The following is a 17444-nucleotide window of genomic DNA, read 5'->3' as shown; positions in this document are numbered from 1 at the left end:
CCAGCTCTGAGTGAGGGCCGGAATTGTCCTGGAATTCCTGCAGTTCTGAGCTCCAGGAGGGGAAATTCCATCATCCCAGAGGATTTTTGGGATGCTCTGGGATGTGTCAGCCTTAAATAACGACTCAATCCCACGCTGTGTGTGAAATCTGCCTTTGGCAAGGCAGCAGCCACGTGGTCTGTGCGAAGCTCAGGAGGGACGAAACTCCCAAATTTTGGTTTTTCTGGGTCCCCTTTAATTTCAGGGATGAGGAACCCAGTGCCTGCCTTTCTCCGAGCTGCCACCAACGTGTTATAAATCCAGATTGCTGCAGGGAAACGCTGCTGCCGGAGCTCTGGGGGCTGTCCTGGCCTCACCTCCCCACAATGCAGGGAATAAACTTGGAGTGCGAGCAGGAAAACCCATGAAATCCATCCCAGCTGGGCCCTGCTCTGCTCCCTTGGTGAAAACAGCCGGAGCTGGGAGCTCCCCTGGCTCTGGAGTGATGGTTTTGCTTAAAATTTGAGATCTGCTGTCGGCCGAGGGCTCTGCAACCTCGTTTTTCTGTTTTATTGAGCAACTTTTGCAGCTTTTCTGTTTGTAAATGGAGTTAGATAACACGGCCCCGAAGTCTGGAAAGGCAGGAAGGAAAGAAAAAACCAAAAAAAAAAAAGGAATATAATCTGAATTTTCTCTGTGGTCAGATCTGGGGATTCATTTCACTTGGAATAATCCTGATTTTCAAAGCTGGAGTGATCCAATTACCACGAGCTGGTGCCATCCTGCAGTTGCTGTGGGGTTAGCCTGGAGATCCCTAATTAAGATGAGCTTAACCCAGAGCTGCTTCTGCTCAGCTTGGCAGCACAGGAGCCTCCCTGGCTCCAGACTCCTCGGGAAGGAACTTCTGGGGATGCACATTCTGGGCTCCAGCAGGGCGCCTGCAGCCTCTCCCCCGCCCCAAAAAACTCCAAAAGTTGGAGCTGGGTCAGCTTGGAATGATCCAGCTTTGCTCCAGCCCAATCCTGACCTTCCTCCCCAGTTTTTGGGAGGTTTTTTGCATCAGTTCAACCTGTCTGGGGCTGACCTTCCTCCCCTGATCCTCACCTTCCTCCCCAATTTTTGGGAGGTTTTTTGCAGCAATCCATCCTCCTCTAATCCTCACGTTCCTCCCCAATTTTTGGGAAGATTTTTGCAGCAGTCCAACCTGTCTGGGGCTGACCTTCCTCCTCCAATCCTCACCTTCCTCCCCAATTTTTTGGGAGTTTTTTTGCAGCAGTCTAACCTGTCTGGGGCTGACCTTCCTCCCCTAATCCTCACCTTCCTCCCCAATTTTGGGGAGTTTTTTTTACAGCATTCCATCCTCCCCTAGCCCTCACCTTCCTCCCCAGTTTTGGGAGGCTTTTTGCATCAGTTCAACCTGTCTGGGGCTGACCTTCCTCCCCTGACCCTCACCTTCCTCCCCAGATTTTGGGTTTTTTTTTGCATCAGTTCAACCTGTCTGGAGCTGACCTTCCTCCTCCAATCCTCACCTTCCTCCCCAATTTTTGGGAGGTTTTTGCAGCAATCCATCCTCCCTCACGTTCCTCCCCAGCTTTTTTGGGAAGATTTTTGCAGCATTTCAACCTGTCTGGGGCTGACCTTCCTCCTCAATCCTCACCTTCCTCCCCAATTTTTTGGGAGTTTTTTTGCAGCAGTCTATCCTGCCTGGGGCTAATCTTCCTCCCTTCCTTCCCCCCAGATTTTGTTTTTTTACGCTTCCATCCTTCCCTAGCCCTCTTTTTTTTTCTTTTGGTTTTTCATCAGTTCAACCTGTCTGGGGCTGACCTTCCTCCCCTAACCCTCACCTTCCTCCCCAGTTTTTGGGAGATTTTTTTGCAGCATTCCATCCTCCCCTAATCTTCACCTTCCTCCCCAGATTTTGTTTTTTGTTTTTTTTTTGGTTTTTTTATTCAGCAGTCCAGCCTGTCTGGGGCTGACCTTCCTCCTCTAATCCTCACCTTCCTCCCCAATTTTTGGGAGTTTTTTTGCAGCAGTCCAACCTGTCTGGGGCTGACCTTCCTCCCCTAATCCTCACCTTCCTCCCCAGCTTTTGGGAGTTTTTCTGCCCAGCTCCCCGTGCTGTGCTGGCCCACGTGAGCAGCCTGGCTGGCACTGCCAGCTCCCGTCACCTCCTGGGGGACAAATCCTGGATTAGCAGAGCCAGTGGCCCTGCTGCAAGTGGAGCCCTGCTAATTAGGGTTATGTAACCAGGCAGGGCTTAATTGGGGAGCAGGATGGGGGCTCTGAGCTGCTGGAGGCTGGGCTGGGGTAGGATTGGCGGGGGTAGGATGGTCGGGATGGTTGGAGATAGATCTCTGAAGCCAGGCTGTGAAATTTGGGATTTGTTGCAAAGGGCCAAGTGCAGGGACCTGCTGGGAGCTGCCAAACACAGCTCAGGGCAGTAAAGAGAGTGGGAAAGAGGATGAGAGGATAAGAGGGTAAGGAGCAAGGTTCCTGTTACAATACCATAAATTTTCCTCTGTGTTGAATATTCCAATTGTCTCTAACCAGTCTAGTCCAAGATACAAATCCTACAGCATTCACAAATCCTACAGCATTCACAAATCCTACAGCATTCACAAATCCTACAGCATTCACAAATCCTACAGCATTCACAAATCCTACAACATTCACAAATCCTACAGCATTCACAAATCCTACAGCATTCACAAATCCTACAACATTCACAAATCCTACAGCATTCACAAATCCTACAACATTCACAAATCCTACAGCATTCACAAATCCTACAGCATTCACAAATCCTACAGCATTCACAAATCCTACAGCATTCACAAATCCTGTAGCAGGATCACAGCTTTTCCCTCTGGAGCAGGGGCTGAGGCTCCCAGGAATTGTCTGCACCAGGATGGGTTGGGCTGACCCAGTGCCAGCCAGAGGGGTTTGTCCCCCCACGAGTGACCTCTGGGTTTTCCCAGGTGCAGATGTGGGAAAAATTTATGGGAATTCTGTTTCCTGCCCCCCCAAAAAAACCCAGGAAAAATGAGGGGGGCAGCCAAAGGTTTGGGGTCTGGTTGAGAATTTTGGGAATTCTGTTTCCTGCCCCCAGGAAAAATGACTGGGGCAGCTGTAGGCTGGAACATCCCAGGTTTGGGGTCTGGTTGGGAATTTTGGGGATTTTCCCTCCCCAGCTGCTGTTCCCCTTCCTCTGCCTGCGAGGGAGGTGGCACGCAGGGACACAGAGGGAGGTGGCACAGAGGGACAGAGAGGGAGGTGGCACAGGGGGACAGGCAGGGAGGTGGCACACAGGGACAGGCAGGGAGGTGGCACACAGGGACATTGTTGGCTCTGTGGTGCCGTTGTTGGATCTGGGGGATCCCAGGGGGAGGCTGAGCTGCTCCTCCTGCAGAGGGGGATGGAAGTTGGGATCAGCCCAGTCCCAGCTGTGCCAGCCTCGCCACGCTCAGGGAGGGATTTCTGTGGGATCCAGGGCCTCATCCTCCCTCTCCATGGCATTCCCTAAGGGATGCAGCACCCCAAGGTGACAGTCCCTGTGGTGGTGACATCCCAGAGGGGGCTGTCCCTGCAGGACAGGCTTTTCCTGCCCATCCCACTCTGATCCCTGCGTGTCCAGCCCACACTGATGGTGCTGCTGAGCTTTGATCTGCTCCCAGTGATTAAATTCCTATCATCCAGACTGACAGCTTAATATTCCTTAATATTCCTCAGCCAGGCTGTGCTAAATTAGTTGTGTCTGTCTTGCCAGAGCTGCAGAAATCTTTCTGACAGCTCCAGGCACTTGATACATTTTTTTTTTCTTCTTTTTTTTCCCATTTTTTTGCCTTTTTCTCAGCGTACAGTAGGAGTTGTGTTGGCTCTGTTCAGGGAATCCTTTCCTGAGTTTCCCACAAGCTGCCCCAGTGCTGCTGGAGTCACTCATTGCCTGTGGGGTGGGCGTGGGATTGGGATCTGCACGGCACCAGGCTGGGGCTTCCATAAAAAAATCCTGTCCTCATGTTTTTGGAATGATTTCCTCTCTTAAGTCTTGGTTGAGGTTGGATTGTTCCTGAAGGCCTCGAGCTTTTGGGATTCCTTGGAGCAGCTGATCCCTTTCCTGCCCCTGTTGGATCCCCTGTTGGATCTCAGCTGTTTTGGGGTGAAATGTGGCACTTTGGGGGCTCCTGAGCCAGAAGAGGAGGAGGAGCAGATTTGGGTGAGGATCTGTTGGCAGCAAATCCATCCCAAATCTTCTCCTTTCCTCTCCCCACAATCAGGCCGCACCTTTGGGGTGGCAGACGGGACAAGGGACACCCTGAGGGCTCCCGGAGGAGAAGTGACCCCAGATCCACCCTGGGCCAGCCCTTCCCAGCCAGCCTGCAGAAAGTGCTCTCGAGCAGGGAGGAGCCCCCCCAGCAGCAGCTCTGCGGGTTGCCTGCTGCAGAGGCAGGAATTCCAAGGGCAGAGTTAATCTCCAGCAGGATTAGCCGAGCATGCGGCGTCTTGTCAGATGTGGGAGCAGCGGCCGGGGCTGTAATTTTTCCAGACAAGGGAGGAGGTTCCTGCTGGAGCCCAGCCCTGCCACGCGCTGCCCCAGTGACCCACTGAGGGCTGGGCTGCTGCAAATTCCCAAAAGAGTCCTTAAAAGTGGCAGTGCGGAGCGTTGTTGCTGGCAGGATGGAGGATCCCGCTGGTTTCCACTTGTGGCTGGGACGGGAGGTGCCAGAGCATCCCAGAATATTTGGATGGCGGTTGGAAGGGGCTCACGAGGTGCACCCAGCTCTTGGTGCTCTGCAGGACATCCCAAAGGATCCCAGCTTTTCCCTTTGGAGCAGGGGCTGAGGCTCCCTGGCTCCCAGGGATCTGTGTGTGCTGCAGGAGGGGAAGCAGTGCCATCCCATCCCTTCCCATCCTACATCCCATCATCCCAATCCCAATCATCCCAATCCCATGGATCCCATCCCTCATCATCCAATGGATCCCACGATCCCATCCCATGGATCTCACGGATCCCATCCCATGGATCCCATCCCATGGATCTCATCTCATGGATCCCAATCCCATCATCCTAATCCCATCCCAATCATCCCAATCCCATCATCCCAATCCCATCATCCCAATCCCATAATCCCATCCCATCATCCATGGATCCCATCCCATGGATCTCATCTCATGGATCCCAATCCCATCATCCCATCCCATGGATCCCATCCCCATCATCCCAATCCCAATCATCCCATCCCATCCCAATCCTATCCCCATCATCCCAATCCCATCCCAATCCCATCCCATCCCATCCCAATCCCATCCCAATCCCATCCCATCCCATCCCATCCCATCCCATCCCATCCCATCCCATCCCATCCCTCCTTCCTCTTTTCCCAGACAATCCCTCACCCAGGAGCTGGGGCTGCTGGAATCTCCTGCTTTTTGGCCAGGGAGGGGCTGCAGCACCCTGGGATCCCCGGGAGGAGTTTCCTGCGTCCAGGCTTTGGGAGCTGCTGCTCTTGGCAGCTCCGAGGAGCCCAGCCTGGCTTTGGCAGGCCCTGAGCACACGGAGTTAATTAGCGGCTGTTAATTGCGCTGGGAGCTGGGAATTGGACACGTTTGGAATTCAGAGTTGCTGTTTCCAAGTGTGGCAGCTGGGGTGAAACTCCTGTCCAGCGCTGGAGAAGGGGAGCGCCACGATTTGCCCAGGGAAAAAGCCGCACTTCGCAGCTTTGCTTCCTCTGCTTCCCTCCTGGGTCTGTTGGGAGTTTGGGGTTCATTATCTGCTCCGTCTTTGCTCCCCCAGTGCCAATTTGCAAACCCCAGGCTGGGTTTTGGAAACAGGGATGCAAATCCCGGGGATGTGGGGGTGTTGTGGAGTCAGGCCCAGCCTGGCACCCCAGAACCCCAGCCCTTGGGGAGGAGAGCATGTTTCCCATCCCTTGGCACCTCTCCAGCCTGGCACTCCAGCTGGGACGGGCAGAGCTCTCCTGCTATCACAGAGGTATGGGATGGCTTGGCTTGGAAAGGACCTGAAATCCCATCCAGGCCGTGGATCCATCCCCCTGCCATGGGCAGGGACCCTCCCACTGCCCCAGCCTGGCCTGGGACACTTCAGGGACAGCCCGAGCTGCTCTTGGGATTCTGTTTCACCCTCCCAGGTGGGAATTGCTCCCCAAGATCCCGCCTGTCCCTGCCTGGGACACTTCCAGGGATCTGGGGACAGCCACAGCTGCTCTTGGGATTCCATTCCAGGGCTGTCCTGCCCTCCCTGTGCCCACAGTGATCCCAGCAAGGAATGGGAGCACGGGAACGATACCCTGGCGTGAGGCAGAACAAATCCTCCCATCCATGGCGTCCCCAATTCCTGCACTTTTGCTTTCCAGTGAATTTGCTCCTGGCCCACAGGAGCAGGGATGAGCCAGAGCCGCAGCATCACCTGCAGGGGTGAAATCCATCCCATGTTCAGCACTGTGGGTAATCCAAGAAAAAACCCCTCGGGAAAGGGCTCAGGAGAATTAAACCTGGTTTAAACGCTTGATCGAGGGCAAGGCAGGGCCCCAGGGATGAGCAGCACCTCAAGGTGGCCACCAGGACCTCGTGGCTGCTCCCCCGGGCCCAGCAGGGCTCAGCACACGGATAAAGGATCCCAAAACCTCACCCACCCCACAGCCCCTTCCCAAAGCTCGTCCTGCTCCCCTCTCGGCCCCACAGTGCAGCCCTCGAGGGGCTCACACCAAACCTGGGGGCTCCAGCATGCCCCAGATCCAAGGAAGGGAAAGGAGGGAAAGGTTAAACAAGCACAGAGAGCGACAGCAGCCCCATCCAACAGCAGCGGCCTTTGGCAACGGGGTTTGGAAAAATTCATCATTCTGCAAAATTTCAGCAGCGGGGAAGAGGATGGGGAGAGGGGGGAAAAGGCAGCCTGGAAATTGAGGAATCCCTTCAAATTCTCTGCCCAAGCCCACGCAAGGCTGGGAAATAAGGAGCAACACAACACACTGTTGATGACTTTTCCATTAAGCCCCCACTCCAAACCCCCTCTTTGTGTCCCAACCTTTGCTTGCAGCTCAGCAGGCCCCACTTCTTTATTTATTTTATTATCCCTCCCCTCCTTTTTCAATAATAATAATAATAATAATACTAAAAACCAAGTTATATGACTTTAATTAAATGCCCTTATTAAAGGCTGGCCTGTGTGCAGGGGCTGGGGTTGTGCTGCAGGCACATTTTCCAGCGAGTGTTTGCATCCGCCCGCCCCGGGCCCTTTTTAATGCCCAAATAAATCCAAAGCTGAGGTGCTGACAGCTCCTCAAGCACCCAGGCAGCCAGGAGAGCGAACACAGGGCAGGGATTTAACCCTTGTAGGCACAGGAACTCCCCCTGGGTACGCTGGGCTCAGGGGGGGAGGCCCAGCAGGAAAAGTGTCCCCCCAGTGTCCCCTCAGTGTCCCCCCAGTGTCCCCCCAGTGTCCCCCCAGTGTCCTCTCAGGGTCCCCTCAGTGTCCTCCCAGTGTCCCCTCAAGTTTCCTCTCAGTGTCCTCTCAATGTCCTCCCAATGTCCCTCCAGTGTCCCCCAGTGTCCCCTCAGGGTCCTCTCAATGTCCCCCCAGTGTCTCCTCAGTCACTGTGCTCACAGTGTCCCCATGGGTCAGTGGGCACAGGGACGTGTCCCCATGGGTCACTGTGGGCACAGGGAATTGTCCCCATGATCAGTGTGGGCACAGGGAAGTGTCCCCATGGATCTGTGGGCACGGGGAATTGTCCCCATGGGTCACTGTGGGCACAGGGAAGTGTCCCCATGGATCTGTGGGACAACGTGTCCCCATGGGTACTGTGGACGGAATGTCCCCATGGGTCATTGGGGGCCAGGGAGTGTCCCCATGGATCTGTGGGCACAGGGAATTGTCCCATGGGTCACTGTGGGCACAGGGAAGTGTCCCTATGGGTCACTGTGGGCACAGGGAAGTGTCCCTATGGGTCAGTGGGCACAGGGAATTGTCCCCATGGATCACTGTGGGCACAGGGAAGTGTCCCCATGGGTCACTGTGGGCACAGGGAAGTGTCCCTATGGGTCACTGTGGGCACAGGGACGTGTCCCCGTGGGTCAGTGGGCACAGGGAATTGTCCCCATGGGTGTGGGCACAGGGACGTGTCCCTGCACTCCCAAGGCTTTTCCTGAGCTCCTCAGGGAGCGCACACAAGGTCCCTGCCAGGAACCCAACATCTGCACAACTGCTTGGCAGGAAATGTTAAAATCCGTGTGAGGAGGGGAGGGAAAGGGCCTGGATCTGCAGATCCATCCCTGGTGAACTCCCTCAGCCTGAGGGACAGGGCCAGTGACACCTCTGGGTGATTTGTGCCTCGTGGCAGCGAGGTTCCTGCCCTTGCCCTGCCTGCAGGGCGGCAGCTCCTGCTGGCAGCAGCAGCTCAGGGGCTCCGGCAGGGCTGGCAGGTGTTTTTGCCGCGGTGAGGCTCCCTGGACGCGGGGCTGGGTGTGAGCCCCGTGTTCCTGCTGCCCCCCGGGCGCACAGCCGGCTCTGGGCAATTCCCAGGCAGGATTGCGGCTCTCCCTGCTCTTCCCGGCAAACAGGACCTGGCTGTGCCTGGGATGGCACCCTGGGCTGATTTCTTGCGATTCCTGGCATTTTCGGGATCTGTGGGATGCCAGGAGCTCAGCCAGGCCCTTCCAGCAGCTGCAGCATCTCTCAGACGCGCCGTGCTCCAGCCCCGAGGCTTTAGGCCAGAAGGGGCTCCTGGGTGTTGCAGAGCAGATGTTCCAGCACCACAAACGTCCCCTCCGTCCTCTCCAGCTTCCTGCCTGGATTTGGGGCTCCCGAGGCTCCAGCTGCAAGAAGCAGCTTGGCTTTGGGGCTCCTGTTATCCCGGAATGCAGAATTCCCTGGCTCCCAGAGCAGTTTGGGACAGGGGGGTGTTGTTCCTTGGATCTGGGATAACCACCCTGCTCCTGCTCCGTGCCAGGGCAATCGATCTCAATTGATTTCAATTGATTTCAATTGTATTTTATTTATTTCAATTTATTTTTGTCCCGCCCACAACAAAAATAAAGGGGGAGAACAATGTGCCAGGGGAGCAGCAGGAGCAGGGAGTGGCTGCAGCAGCTGATTAATTAATTAATTGGTGAATTATTATTAATTAATTAATTTGTGACTTGTTAATTAATCGGTGAATTATTGATAATTAATTAAACTGTGAATTATTATTAATTAATTTTATTAATTAATTATTAATTTGTGAATAATTATTTAAATCTATTTTATTTATTTCAATTTATTTTTGTCCCGCCCAGAACAAAAATAAAGGGGGAGAACAAAGTGCCGGGGGAGCAGCAGGAGCAGGGAGTGGCTGCAGCAGCTGATTAATTAATTAATCTATTTATTGGTGAATTATTATTAGTTAATTGGTGATTAATTATTATTGTTTATTAATAATAATTAATAATTATTAACAATTATTTAATTATTAATAATTAGCCAATTATTTATTAATTAATTGTCGAGTTGTTAATAATTAATTAATTAATTAATTAATTAATCCCCCTGCTCACCGTGCCAGCAGCACCTCCATGACCAATAATTCCCATTGCACTGGGAGGGAATTGGCGCTGCTGGGCCCCACCATGACCTGCTGGGGTGGTGGGCAGGGGGATTTCTCCCTTCCCTCGGGGATATCAGATCCTTTGTGATAAGGAGATGAAGATTGGGGTGCTTGGGAGCTCTGCAGGGAGGCAGGATCCCCTGCTCACGCTGCATCCAGCTCTGCCTCGCCTCATTCCAGGGATTGCATTCCTTCGTTTTCCATGGAAAGGAGGAACGGAGAAGAGGAGGGCACAGAGGATTAATCAGCTTAGGGTCAGCACAGGAAAAACCTCTGCTTAAATGGGTAATCCCCGGGCTGGAAATCAGCTCAGAGCTGCGAAATCACCGGATGGGTTTTCCTCCTTCCCTCCCTCCCAGCTCCAAGGACAGGGGTGGGGATGGGCCAGGACACCCTTGTTTGGTGTCACTCGCTGACCCAAAGCTTTCCAGGGATCACCTGGCCCCAGGTGTGTGGATCTGGGGCACCCCCAGGCCGTGGGGAGCAGGGCTGGTGCCTGGGGTGGGATCCTGTGGGAGGCACAGCCAAACCCATGGGGGCAAACACGGGGGGTTTGCAGCTCTGCCCACCCTGGGAGGAGTTCATTGTGCCCTGGAATGGGAGACAGGAGTGGGAATGAGGAGGGGACCCCCTGAAATCCCTTTTATCCTGGGGATCCAGCCCCTGCTCACCTCTGTGGGTGCGGGAGGTACCTCAGAGCATCCCTGGGATGAAATGGGAAGGCTGAGCTGGAGCAGAGGCTGGGCAGAGTTACAGAATAAAGCAGGGATTTATCCAAAGCATCTCCTCCATGGATCCACCTTGGGCAGCACCAGAGCCCAGCCAGGGCTGCACCCAAGATGAACCAAAATGGCCCCAAAATGCAGGGCCGGGCACGGGGTCTCTCCCTGGGATCAGCTCTGCTCCATTTGCACCTTGCAGTTCATTGTCCCATTCCAGCTTTAGCCCATCCAGTCCCACCCTGCTTGTTTTTCTCTCTCCAGCCCACGGTGTTTGTGCTCCTGGGCTGAGATTTGGATCATTTGTCCTTGGTGCCCAGCTGGAGCAGGAATTGTTTTGTCTCCCTGCTCTGTGCACAGAGCTCAGCATCCCCTGATGTGAGCCCAGAGCCACACACTGAAGCAGCACAGAACCTGAAAAATAGAAAAGCTCCAACCTGAGCCATCCCCTGCAGCCCATGGAGATCTCCTGTTGGTGAGGAGGAGCAGAGCCCTCCAGCTCCTTTGGAACATCCAGGGATCCACAGGAGCTGCTGGCAGAAACCAAGGGGAGCTGCCCAGCTCCAGCCTGCCCAGGGGCTCCAGCAGGAAAATGCTGGGAAATCAGCAAAACTGCTGCTCAGGGAATGTCCCTGCAGGGTCAGGCCCATCCCTCAGCCTGGCAGGGCTTTGTCACTGTGGGGACATTTGAATAAATGACCCAGAACTGTCTGCAGGTGCCAGAACCTTCCTGAGACCTGGGGCAGCGCGGGCTGGCCTGGGCTGATGTCAGCTGTGCTTGTCACCCTTGTCAGAAATGAAGGGGAATGGGACTTTGCTCATTGCTGGCCCTGTGACAGCTCTGGGGCTCTGCAGGGCCAGGGTGGCCCCTCCTGAGGCGAGGGAGGGAGGGGAGATTGCTGCAAAGAGCAGGAGGCAGAACAGGTTGCCGTGTGTCAGTGAGAAAGTCCTCAGGCTGTGCCTGGGGGGAAGGTGAGGGGTTCCATTTTTAGCCTTCCACCTGTGCTCGGGTTTGGGGGCTTGGCCAGGGCTGGAATTTGGGGAGGGAGCTGCGGATGGAGCTGGGAGCGGGCGCTGCCATGCTCTGGGTGCATCCTCTGGGAATGAGCCAGGACTCACCCACGGGGTGTTTTCTCTGTCGTATTTTTGGGGTCCCCCATGGCAGGAGGGAGAAATGATGAATCTGACTCCATGCTCTTAGAAGGACATAATAAGTAATAAATAATAATTTATTATTTTATTATACTATATTATATATTATATATTACATTATAATATAATTTATTATGTATTTTTTTGTTATATAAAATAATAAATAATAATTAACTAATATTTTTATTTATTATAATTGTTATAATCATTTATTAATATATTCATTTATAATATATTGATTAATTATTATTAATAATTATTACTAAATAGTAGAGTTTATTATTGATATAATATATATTACTATATTGATTTATTAATATATTCATTTATTAATAGAATTATTTATTATAATTATTTGTTTTATATAATAAATAATATTTTATTGTTATTTATTAATTATTTATTATAATTTAGTATTTATTATAATTTAGTATTTATTATAATTTGGTATTTATTTATTATAATTTAATATTTACATTATATTAAAGAATGCTGTACTAAACTGCACTGAAGAATACAGAAAGGATACAGACAGAAGGCTAAAAAGATAATAATGAAAAATTCGTGACTCCTTCCAGAGTCCTGACACAGCTTGGCCCTGATTGGTCATTAAGTTAAAACAATTCACATGTTGGATAAACAATCTCCAGCCACATTCCAAAGATATTTTGGGGTTAGAGGCAGAGTTTGGGGGGGATATTTTGGGGTTAGGAGGGATATTTTGGGGTCAAAGAGGCAGGGTTTGGGGGGATATTTTGGGGTTAAAGAAGCGGAGTTTGGGAGGGATATTTTGGGGTTAAAGAAGCGGAGTTTGGGGGGGATATTTTGGGGTTCAAGAGGCAGCGTTTGGGAGGGATATTTTGGGGTTCAAGAGGCAGAGTTTGGGGAGGATATTTTGGGGTTAGGAGGGATATTTTGGGGTTCAAGAGGCAGCGTTTGGGAGGGATATTTTGGGGTTAGGAGGGATATTTTGGGGTTCAAGAGGCAGCGTTTGGGAGGGATATTTTGGGGTTCAAGAGGCAGAGTTTGGGGGGGATATTTTGGGGTTAGGAGGGATATTTTGGGGTTAAAGAGGCAGAGTTTGGGAGGGATATTTTGGGGTTAGGAGGGATATTTTGGGGTTAAAGAGGCAGCGTTTGGGAGGGATATTTTGGGGTTCGAGAGGCAGAGTTTGGGAGTTCTCATCCATCCTGCCCCCCAGCACTGAGCATCCTCCCGCGCTCCCGTGTCCGTGAGTCAGAGGCGGCTCCGGGTGACTCAGGCGCTGTCTGGGTCAGGGTTACTCATTGACACCTTCCCACCCGGGAGCCGAGCTCTGCTCCCGCCCCGAGCTGTGACCGCACCTCTGCCTTTGGGTTTAATCCCTCTGCGAATGGGGCTGGCGCTGCTCTGGCTGTGCTGAGGAGCTCCCCGAGCCTGGCTGCTCCTTCTGGGCTGCTTCAGATCCTCCTGCGCTGCTGCAGGCCTGGCACAGCCCTGAGGAACCCACAGAGAAGCTGCTCCATCCATCCCTGGGGGTCTCAAGGGAGCTTGGAGCAGCCTGGGACAGTGGGATGTGGCAGGAGGTGCCACTGGGGGAATTTTAAAGTCCCTTTTCCCCCCCCAAACCATTCCATGACTCCGCATCCCGCAGTGCTGGTGGTGGAGGAGGCAGCTTGGAGAGGATTTCTTCCCCAGGATCCCAAATTCCCAGCCCAGGTCACCTCCTGGGCGGGTTGGGGGTGTGAGGTGACCCAGCCTGGGGGGCTCTGCCCGTGGGGGAGCAGGGAGGAAGGAGCTGCGAGGGTCCCCTTGTGAGATGGGACATGTGGGACGCTGAGGGAGGGATGGACAGAGGGAGAGAGGGGTGGGAATACGGGGAGAGGGGTGGGAATGGGGAGAGAGGGGTGGAAATAGGGAAAGGTGGATGGAAGTAGGGAGAGAGAGGTGGAAACAGGGAGAGAGGGATGGAAATGGGGAGAGAGGGGTGGAAATGGGGAGAGAGGGGTGGAAATAGGGAGAGAGGGGGATGGAAATAGGGAAAGGTGGATGGAAGTAGGGAGAGAGGGATGGAAATAGGGAGAGAGATGGAAATAGAGAGAGAGATGGAAATAGAGAGAGAGGGGCGGACACAGGGAGAGAGGAATGGATGCAGGGAGAGAAAGATGGAAATAGGGAGAGAGAGATGGAAATAGAGAGAGAGGGGCGGACACAGGAAGAGAAAGATGGAAACAGGGAGAAGGGGGTGAAAATAGGGATGGAAACAGGGAGAGAGGGTTGGACACAGCCATGCCAGGAGTTCCCTTCTCCCATTTTTGGGGGCCAGGCTGAGCCCAGCCTGGGTGTGGGTGCAGGGCCGGGGTGCTGAGGCAGCTCTGCTGGGAGCAGCTCCTGCAGTGGGGCTGTGGCTCTCCAGCTGCATTTTTGTCAATCCAGCCCTTTGGATGGAAGAATTGCAGCAGTGAAAGCGGAATTGGGACATGTCTGAGCAGGGCCAGGGGTCTGAGGGAGCAGCAGGGAGCTGGGAGCTGCCAGAATCCTGTTCCTGCCTCTTGGATCCTTTTCCTGTTTGGCTTTGCTGCCCACACAGTTCATACTCTCTCTGTGGATGCTCCCACCCTCCACAGCCAAAATTCCCGTTTTATTCCTGCTCTTTGCTCTGCCCCCGGAGAACAGGGGAGGGCAGGAGGCAGATCCCATCCCAAATCCCATCCCAAAATGGGCAGGAGGCAAATCCCATCTGCTGCAGACCCAGCACCTGCTCTGTTGGCTCGGGGTGGATCCTCTCCCCTGTGGGATGCTGCTGAGCTCTTGTTCCATCCCTGCTCTCCTGGGAGTTTGGGGGCTCCTGGAAAGGACCAAAACCCCGGGGCTGGTGGCCAGGAGCTGCTGGTGGCTCTCAGTGTGGCCTGGCTGTGCTGCTGGGGCTCAGCGGAGCAGATGGGCCCTCCTGGGGAATGGGGGAGGAAAATGGAGAAAACTGCGCCTGGAATCTGCCTGGTTTGGGGGGGTTTGTAGGGCAGGGGGGGCTGGGTGGGTTTTCCCTGGGGGAGAGCAGAGGGCTCTGTCCTGTGGGTTCAACTGGGCACTGAACTGCATTCACACACTCAGGATGTGCTGGTGTCCCCAGGATGGGCAGGGGACATCACGGCTGGTGTGTCCAGGGCTGTGATGTCCCCAGGACGGGCAGGGGACAGGGAGGGGACATTGCTCCTGGTGTGTCCCCAGGACAGACTGTGGTGTCCCCAGGACAGACAGGGGACATTGCTCCTGGTGTGTCCAGTGCTGTGATGTCCGCAGGACGGACAGGACAGACAGGGGACATCGCTCCCGTGCCTCTCTCCCCGAGCCCCGGCCGCATCCCGAGCTGCCCGAGGGCCCCTCCGGGCTGGGCTGGGCAGGAAGCGCTTTGAAGTGCGGGTGTTGCCCGCGCTGGAGCCCGAGATAAGAGATCAGGAGATCAGAGCAGCCCCGGGGCTGCGCTATCGCCCCGCGGCCTCTGATCGCTCCCGGCCGCGGCGCCTTCAAACGCGGCTGTGCCCGGGCACTCCCTGCGCTGGGCTGGGCTGGGCTGGGGGCACAAACCTGCACCCACCCTGCACCCACCCTGAACCCCCTGAGGCCGTGTGAGCTTCCAGCCCAGGGGTTGGACCCTCTGCATGTTCTCCTCGGGCACTGGGTGCCCCTGGGGTGTCACCAGTGTCCCTGCCTGTCCCACATCCCGCTGTGCACAGGTCCCCAGAGCCTGGAAGATTGGGGTTGGTATCCTTCAAACCCCAGTGATGCTCATGAGGTCCCTCTGGACCTTCTTAGGGGGCACTGGATGCCTCTGGGGTGCCCCCGCCTGTCCCACATCCCGCTGTGCACAGAGCCTGGGGGTTTGGGGTTGGTGCCCTGCAAACCCAATGATGCTCACGAGGTGCCCCTGGGGTGTCACCAGTGTCTCTGCCTGTCCCACATCCCGCTGTGCTCAGGTCCCCAGAGCCTGGGGGTTCAGGGTTGATGCTCACTGGGTGCCTCTGGACCTTCTTAGGGGGCACTGGGTGCCTCTGGGGTGTCACCACCCATGTTTGAGCTCCCTGCCCATCCCAGATCCCACTGGGCAGTGATGCCCATCCCCTGGGAGTTTGGGGTCAGTGCCCTGCAGAGCTCCAGGGTGCCCAGGGGGCAGGAGGAGCTCGGGGCAGGCAGGAGAAGCTCAGGGATGCTCAGGGCTGGCAGGAGAAGCTCAGGGCTGGCAGGAGGAGCTCAGGGAAGCTCAGGGCAGGCAGGAGAAGCTCAGGGATGCTCAGGGCAGGCAGGAGAAGCTCAGGGCAGGCAGGAGGAGCTCGGGGCAGGCAGGAGAAGCTCAGGGATGCTCAGGGCTGGCAGGAGAAGCTCAGGGCTGCCAGGAGAGGCTCAGGGCAGGCAGGAGGAGCTCGGGGCAGGCAGGAGGATTTGCACTCTCAGCTCCCCAGCAGCTCTGGGAGTGCACAGGAGAGGTCGGGGGAAAGGAGGAGAAGGTTTGGGGCTGCTGCTCCTTCCCACATCGCTGCTAACCCCGGAACTGGTGCTGGGGGAGGATCGGCCCCTGCTCCAGCCCAGCCCGGCCCTTCCATTAACGCTGCTTTTCCTTCGCAGGGTCCCTGCTGGAGGCTCGGGGTGAGGGACAGAGGGACAGAAGGACAGAAGGACAGCCAGGAGCAGCTCCTGAGGCCAGGACAGACTGCAGCTGGAGCAGAAGGACAGAGGGACAGCCAGGACAGCCAGGAGCAGCTCCTGAGGCCAGCATGGACACTGCAGCTGGAGCAGAAGGACAGAGGGACAGCCAGGACAGACAGTGCTGGGCTGCACATCCCTGCAGGAGCTGAGCTCCTCCCCGTGGGACTGACAGCGCTCAGGAGCAATTTCTGCCGGGCTTTGGGAATTTGGGAATTTCCCTGTGGATCCTGGCCGTGGACGGATGGTGAAGAGCTCAGTGCTTTGCTCTGGCAAGGACCAAGCACTCGCCTGCTTTCCAGTGGATATTTTTGGTCTTTGTTTTTGCTGGTTTTGGGGGGTTTGGGTGTTTCCTGAGGATGCTGGAGCTGCAGTGGATCCCCTGGTGGGGACTGGAGCCTTTGGGAGCTGAGCTGGTGCTGGGGTTCCAGGCTGGCAGAGCTCATCCTGGGCTGGGGGGGCTCAGGAGGGTCCTGGTGCCACAGCTGGAGCATCCCAGAGGATCCCAGGGCAGGAATTGGGGGAAGCCAAACCCAGCATGGGGAATGTCACAGTGAGGGGAAGGAGTGTCACCCTCAGAGACAATTAAACTGCATTTAATAAACCCCATGGGCTCTGTGAGTGCTGGATGCTGTTTTCCCACGTTTCCAGGGGGTTTTGGGGATGCTTTGGGTTCTCCAGGAAACCTTGAGAATGACAAACTCAAATGAACAAGCACCTTCATTTTGCAGGAAAGTTCTCCCCTGTCCTTTCCCTCTGCCCTTTCCAGCCTTTAACCACCACTGCCATCCCTCCTGCTCCAAAAGCCACTGAAATGCAAATTATTTCCCCTAAAATCCCGTTGTTAATTGTGCCTGGATCCTGTTCCCTCCCACCCTGTGAGCACCAGAAGGTGCCCTGGGGGAACAGAACGTGAGAGGGATGTTTAGGTAGCGGAAATATCCATTTATGATCATTATTTTTTTAGGATTTTGAACATTGTTTAACCAAAAAAAGAGGTCCTGTCATAAGAAAAGCGCAGTGGCCTGATGAGGATGGGTTCAGAATGATGATTTGGGAGCAGCCACGGTGACTGGAAGCTTCTTCCAGGATTATTTAGGTTGGGAAAAGTTTCCAAGGTTGAGTCCAAGCTCTGGCTGATCCCCACCTTGTCCTTTAAACCAAGGTCCTGCTCCCCCTGTGCCATCCTTTCCCTACACAGAATCCTGCATGGATCCACGGGTGGGCACAGGGACAGACCCAGGGATGTGGGATTTGGCATTTTTGGCGTTCCTAAGGAATATTCCCCTTTGGATCCCCCAGCAAACACGGCCTG

At 54.5% G+C, this 17444-nt stretch overlaps 1 long non-coding RNA gene across 1 annotated transcript in view; it reads left to right on the top strand.

Annotated features, from left to right (window-relative positions):
• LOC115911401 overlaps positions 1-17059 on the top strand; it is a 38202-nt gene extending 21143 nt beyond the window's left edge. Inside the window, exon 3 of the long non-coding RNA XR_004061258.1 lies at positions 16052-17059. This is a non-coding gene — a long non-coding RNA (uncharacterized LOC115911401). The remainder of the gene's footprint in view (positions 1-16051) is intronic.
• The last annotated feature ends 385 nt before the right edge of the window (positions 17060-17444 follow it).

Source organism: Camarhynchus parvulus, chromosome 18 (assembly GCF_901933205.1).
Source record: "Camarhynchus parvulus chromosome 18, STF_HiC, whole genome shotgun sequence".
In the NCBI taxonomy this organism is placed as follows: Eukaryota; Metazoa; Chordata; class Aves; order Passeriformes; family Thraupidae; genus Camarhynchus; species Camarhynchus parvulus.
Note: the sequence above shows the minus strand (reverse complement) of the source record. Positions and strands in the feature narration are given on the sequence as shown.